Genomic DNA, 6,578 nt, shown 5'->3' with positions numbered 1-6,578 from the left:
TTTACAATCACAACTGGAGGAATTAAACTTTCGTCATGATAGATCCACTCAGTATACGTCCGACAAAATCCATATGCACGTATATGAACTTTCATAGTTTTGTAAGGTATTACTAAAGAATTCTGACATTTTTAACACGCACATCTTACAAAGCCTCTGCTATCAACTTGCTTTTTGCACATCTCGATAAAAGACTGGAGTCCTTGCTGATACTCATTTGATCTAATGCTTGGATTGGGGTAATCCAATTTTTATCGGCGGACATGATCATACAACTGAAACATAATTTAGGGTTTCAGGCTACGGGAAAATATTGGAAGATTGTTTAGACGGCCGATTGAGTATTTACAAGGGTAGGCTGCTAAACCCACCTTTTGAATACTTTATCTCATATATGAATATGTGTTATACGATTGTTTGTTTATGAAAAATTCGGCAGCTCCCAAGTATATATATATATATATATATATACCCGAGGAGCAAAAGGAAAATGACAACCGAATCTTTCTTAAATAAACAATCATATAATACACATTCACATCCTAAATGAAATAAAGCATTCAAAAGGCAGTCCCAAAACGAAGACAACCCAAAATTGATTTCTAAATCAATTTTGGGCGGGTATTCTAAGTTTGTGATGAGTAAAATGAGTGGCCCGCAGCATGAGATTCTCATGGTTCTTTGATAAGTTATGATTTACATGGTGGACTTTATAATAATTTCATTACACTAGTATATTTGAATATTAAAATAATAAGTAAACTTTGAATACTTGAATAATATTTAAATAATCGGCACCTTTGTTTATAAAATAATATTTGAATAATAAAATAATAATATTTGAATAATATTTAAATAATCATCACCGTTGTTTATAAACACAAATCAGTTCTAATTAACAGGGGTGTTCGTGGTCCGGTTTTGACGGTTTCTAGATCAAAATGTGAACCAAACCATTAATCACAGTTTTTTATTATAAAAACCGAAACCGAACCAAACCGTTTTCGGTTTGGTTTCACGGTTTTTCATTTTGTAGTTTGCTTTTTTGATTAGAATTCAAAACTAAAAATATTTGTAACTAAAAGACATGTGCATTTTTTAGAAACATTTATATGTTGATTCAAATGATAGGTGAGATAAAAAAACGAATGATATCTAATTTTTATATTATAGTGCATTAATATACTTAAACATCCTACTTCACAATTGAAAAAAAGCGACTAATAATGTACTAATATAACTTTAATATTTTATCCCAACTAATATAGATCTAAATTCATTACAGTTCGGTCCGGTTTTTTACAGCCGGTTTGCGAGATAAACCGTTTGCTACGGTTTCAAACCGAACCATGAAGACCCCTACTAATTAACACCACATATCAGTGTAATTAACACCATTGTTCAAACACAAACATCGGTCCTAATTAACATGTTAAAATAAACCGATCGGTTCACTTTGCTATTTATAAAATAAAAAAATCAGCAATAAACCTAAAATTATAAACAAACAAAGATGAAAACATACATCTCCCGGGTGTCGGAGTGGTGGCCGGCAAGTGGTGGTAGCGTCGGAGTGGTAGACGGAGAGGTGGCTGGTGATTTTCCGGGTGTCAGAGTGGTGGCCGGCGGGGCGGGGGGGGGGGGGCAGCGTCGGAGTGGGCACGGAGTGGTGGCCAGCAGCGGCGATTCCTGGCAAGTGATGGCTGGCAGTGGCGATTCCCGGCAAGTGGTGGCTGGAGACGACAATTGGGAGAGAAGAGAGATGTGTGAGAGCTGAAAAAGAGAGGGAAAGAAGATAGATATTCCCGGCAATGTTATAACACTTATTAGCGGCGACAACTTCGTATAAAACCCTAGCCTTGGATCAACACAACAATCAACGGCCCATATCCGTTAAGACGCGTATCAAGGGCGTCGTCGCTAATAACCCGTCGCCGCTAATAAAGTCGCCGCTAATATGCTTTTTTTTGTAGTGATTGCCCATCTACATTTGTCAGTATTAATTTTCAAAAAGAGCGCTCCTTCGAAAAGACCATGGGACCTCAGCTTTGACCAGTCAGAAGCATGATCACCTGTTTGTTACTCTGTCCAAAATTTTATAAAATGTATATATTATAAAAAATTGATATAGAAGCGTTTAAAAAGTATATAAAAATTGTTAAAGAATTGACCCATTGATCGTTAAAAGCTTGTAGTCTACCACATTGTGAATTAGGTTCTTGTCGCCCCCATCCCAAGATTACTTATCCGCTAATGGTAGAGTGCCCAAGGATGATTTGACACCTGAATGAATGTATAATATTTTAGTTTAATTTGTTACACTTCGGTTTTGAGAAGTTAATATTATTGAGTCAAAAACTTTTTTTTTACTATATGCAGATAATGTGACTAAAAATTACAATTACTATAAATATATAGATTTGCATACTTAGTAGGAAAAATCAAGATAATGTTGGAACGGAAAAAAGAAAAAAAACATTACAAAAGTTCATAAATTTAGCATTAAGATTTATACTATTAAAATTTTTAAGTTAGTTCTCAGATTACCTTTACATGAGCTTTGACTCTCAAAAGTCGAACCAAAACCAAGTATTAGGCTAGAACCTTTTAACAAAAAACTTTTTTGAATTTTAAAACATTCCAAATTAGTCCTTTGTTCTCAAAATAACACAAAATCAAAATAACAACTTAAAACCTAATAACACAAAATCAAAATAACAACTTAAAACCTAGCTGACCTTTTACTAATATAAAAGTCAATAGCACACTAATCTTTGATTTGTAGTCAAATGAACCTAACGCATTGAATTTGAGACAAAATTACCCTTTCATACTTATATCAAATTGCCAATCTGGGGCTGCTACTGATTAAGTTTGACCAAAATTAATCTGCTGCAAATTAAAGCCCAAATTGAATATGTTAACAATATGTTTGTTGCCTGAATTACCAATATACCTTTTTAAAGACCCTTACGTCCATTAACACTCGCTAATTTACGTTTGTTAAGTTCGTTAGTTTACGTCCGTTAATATATTTTATATTAGCTTTAATAAATCCTTTACGTCCAACACATAATTTTTTAAATTACTTTAAACTGATTTTAACTCAATTATGTACGTTCAACTATGTTCAATTATGTTCGGTTGTTATGTTCATGAACCATTTGTTTATATTGTTAATGAATGAACACAAACAAAAAATCCCGCTCTTTATGTTGTATTGTTCGTTTCAATCGTTTAAATAGTTAAAGTCAGACGAACAAACATGAAAACACTCTGTTTGTGTTCGTTTACAAGCCAAGCTTAGCAATTAGTCACAAATTTTAGATTTTACTTAGCGTAAATAACCATCTCCATTGCAATTAAATATACACATTATTACTGGTAAGTCAAACAACTGATTGTTAACTTTATAAACATTAAGAATGTATAAACCCTAACTGCCCTAACCTGAGCTTGGCAGCCCATATCTTCCCAGCATTATATCTACTAGTTCATCCAAATCTTCGTTTTTCCCATATCAGATTTCGTTTTTAATATGACAGATACCTCTTTTGTGCAAAGAACTCCCAAATGTGTTAACTTCATAATTAGCTCCATGTAATACCCATAATACCATAAGAAAATTCCAAAAGCAAGCATGACAGGTATATAAATAATCATAATAATCGAGCAACTATAAATTTCGTTTTCAAATTTGATACAACAATAGCCATGTTTGACAATCATTATATTTCTTTCTTCGTTAAATCTAATTAGAGCATTTGTCTTTTGCTTCAACTAATAAGAACCCTACTTAAGATAAAAATAGCGATAACAAACCGCAAATGGGTCACAAAAATGAATCTTCCTACTCATAAAATTACCTAAATTAGCGACTAAATCAGCATGCTATTTTTACATATGAATTGAAAATTAAGGGAATACAAGAACATTTAACATTTTTACCTATATTTAACATTGGACAAAATAACTCAATTTGTTAAATATTGGAATCCAACTAGCCTTTATATTATTTAATAACCGTAACGGCATTATTAGTTATTGGCACAAGAGCTTTGTAAGCAACTAGTTATGACCTATCTTTCTTGGCAATTGCCAAAATGTGATTGGTCACTTATACATATATCATAAGTTGAATACTAGGTTTAATTTAAAAGAACCCATCATAGTTGAAAGCCAGAGCGCCAAGTTGAAATATATTATCATCATTTGAAAAACACTACTGAAGACAATATTTGGTGAAAGTTTATTTAATTTGAAAGAAATAATTCAACTTGGCCATGGTTTCCAACCATCCTCTTTCGTGACAGTTGCCATCTACATTTGTCAATATTAATTTTCATTTATTTAGTACAAAATGTTTGCCATTTGTAAAACTAAAACGTTGAAAGTTTTTTTAAAAAAGTGACGGCTTATCTGAAATAAAAAGTGACGGACAAACATTCAATGTAAAACAAGTTAACGAAGGGGAAAATCATGAATAGAGCCTTTTATTTTTGACAAAACTAAAAAGTTGTAATAGACATTAGTTATTGACTGAAGATGAATTTTTTAATTCAACTAGACCCTGACCATGACCAACCTTTTTGGTGTGAACATGCAGGTGAAGGTTTCATTTGACTGAAATATTGAAATAATCAAAGATGGTGTGATATAACGTCGCATATTTTGCAGTATAAATAGAGTTGATGTGTTTAGCATTTGTCACACAACCTGAATTTTGAATACGTACCTCTCTGATCACAAAAGTCTTTCAATTAATTATGGAATCATCAGCAGCAGCGGAAACTCCGAAATCTCAGCTATCCTTGCCCTTGAGAACACGAATTGTACTATCGGCAATAGACCTTGCAATCGACCCACATCTCCGGGATGACGGCACGGTGCCCCGCGGTCTTCTCAATCTCGTGGACTTTCAGATCCCGGCATTGTCCATACCCGTCAACGGTGTCAAGACACACGATGTCATGGTGGATCCAACTCGCAATCTCTGGTTCCGTGTATTTGTCCCCACGCAATACGCTGAAGAAGATCTCCCGGTGATGGTGTACTTTCACGGCGGTGGATATATTTTCCTCTCCCCGGATGTGGCGATATTAGACTATGTGGGCCGCAAGTTCGCGAGCGAATTGCGTGCCATTGTTGTTTCTGTCGACTACCGTCTTGCACCAGAGAACCGACACCCTTCCCAACATGACGATGGGTTTGATGTGCTGAAATTTCTGGACAATGAAGATAACCGGTCAAAATGGCTGCCGGAGAATGCCAGCATTTCACGGTGCTTTATCGTCGGTGATAGCGCTGGCGGACACCTAGCTCATCATGTGACTCTAAGAGCCTCCCAATTCAAATTCCAGCAACTCCAGGTACGACTTAACTATATATATGTATACATATGCTACTGGATTCATGCATTATTATCCGTATATAAACATATCTAATTTCCTAGTTTGAAAAATCAACAAATTCGTATCTTTCTAATTGAAGCATCGTACACACGTAAGTTGTATTTTGTAAGAAATTAAGAAGAAATGAGTGATCTAAAATCCAACAACAAATACCACCCGCATGATTGCTGATGAACAGTATGATGGCTTGTAGGTAATTGGGCTAGTGGCGATCCAACCGTTTCTCGGCGGGGAGGAGCGAACAGATTCTGAAATACGGATGGATGGATCAGTACCTCTCGTGACAATGAAGCGGACCGATTGGTTTTGGAACGCGTTCATGCCCCTAGGTGAACCCTTCAACCGAGACCATCCTATCATCAATGTTACGGGGCCCAATGCCGTGGACATATCCAAAATGGATTTTCCACCGACAATGGTGTTCGCGGCTGGGTTTGATACCCTCCGGGACCGACATATAAGGTACTACCAGTGGCTCAAGAAGTCCGGGAAGGAAGCGTACTTGATTGACTACCCAAACACATTTCATGAGTTCTTTCTCTTCTCGGAGTTGCCATAATCCGATCAACTTATGTTAGATATGAAGGACTTCATTAACAAGGTCTTAAATAAGGTATTGACGAAAAGCCTCCAAACACTAAATATTTTGTTTCTGTTAATTTGTTCATGTATTTCATAATATTCATTTCACATGCTCAATTATCCTTTGTATATTGCTTGCTTTCAGGTTTAGAAGATTTACATTGACATGGGGTTTATGAAAAGACTAATAATATTGTGAACTTTTATTCATTTGTATGTTATTTCCTTTGATTATCTTTTCATTTTTTAAATAAACACAAGTAGCTTTTATGCTAAAATATTTGTAAATATGTAGTATCATATTTACCTTCTTCTTCTGTGCATTTGAGTTAATGTATATTGTACGTAACTGAATTATAAACGCTCTTTAATCCTCCATTGTATTAGTATTATTTACATGCTGGTTTATTTATTTTGTTTTATTATGTTTTTTGGCATTCATATGTGTGTGTGAACAATCCAGCTTGAATACAAACAATTAAGAACGAATTCATTTATTATTCTGATTTTAAAAATATTAAAATCACAAGAAAATTGAATATATTTGATTTTATATATGTGTTGTAATTATTTCTAACTTCTATG

General features: G+C 34.5%; 1 pseudogene; it reads left to right on the top strand.

The window, feature by feature from the left end:
• Positions 1-4,766: 4,766 nt before the first annotated feature.
• Positions 4,767-5,970, top strand: LOC143535001 (putative carboxylesterase 18 pseudogene; annotated as a pseudogene).
• Positions 5,971-6,578: the final 608 nt, after the last annotated feature.

This window comes from Bidens hawaiensis, unplaced genomic scaffold (genome assembly GCF_021521415.1).
Source record: "Bidens hawaiensis isolate Kalapana, Puna unplaced genomic scaffold, B.hawaiensis_p1.1 tig00000760_1, whole genome shotgun sequence".
Lineage (NCBI taxonomy): Eukaryota > Viridiplantae > Streptophyta > Magnoliopsida > Asterales > Asteraceae > Bidens > Bidens hawaiensis.
Note: the sequence above shows the minus strand (reverse complement) of the source record. Positions and strands in the feature narration are given on the sequence as shown.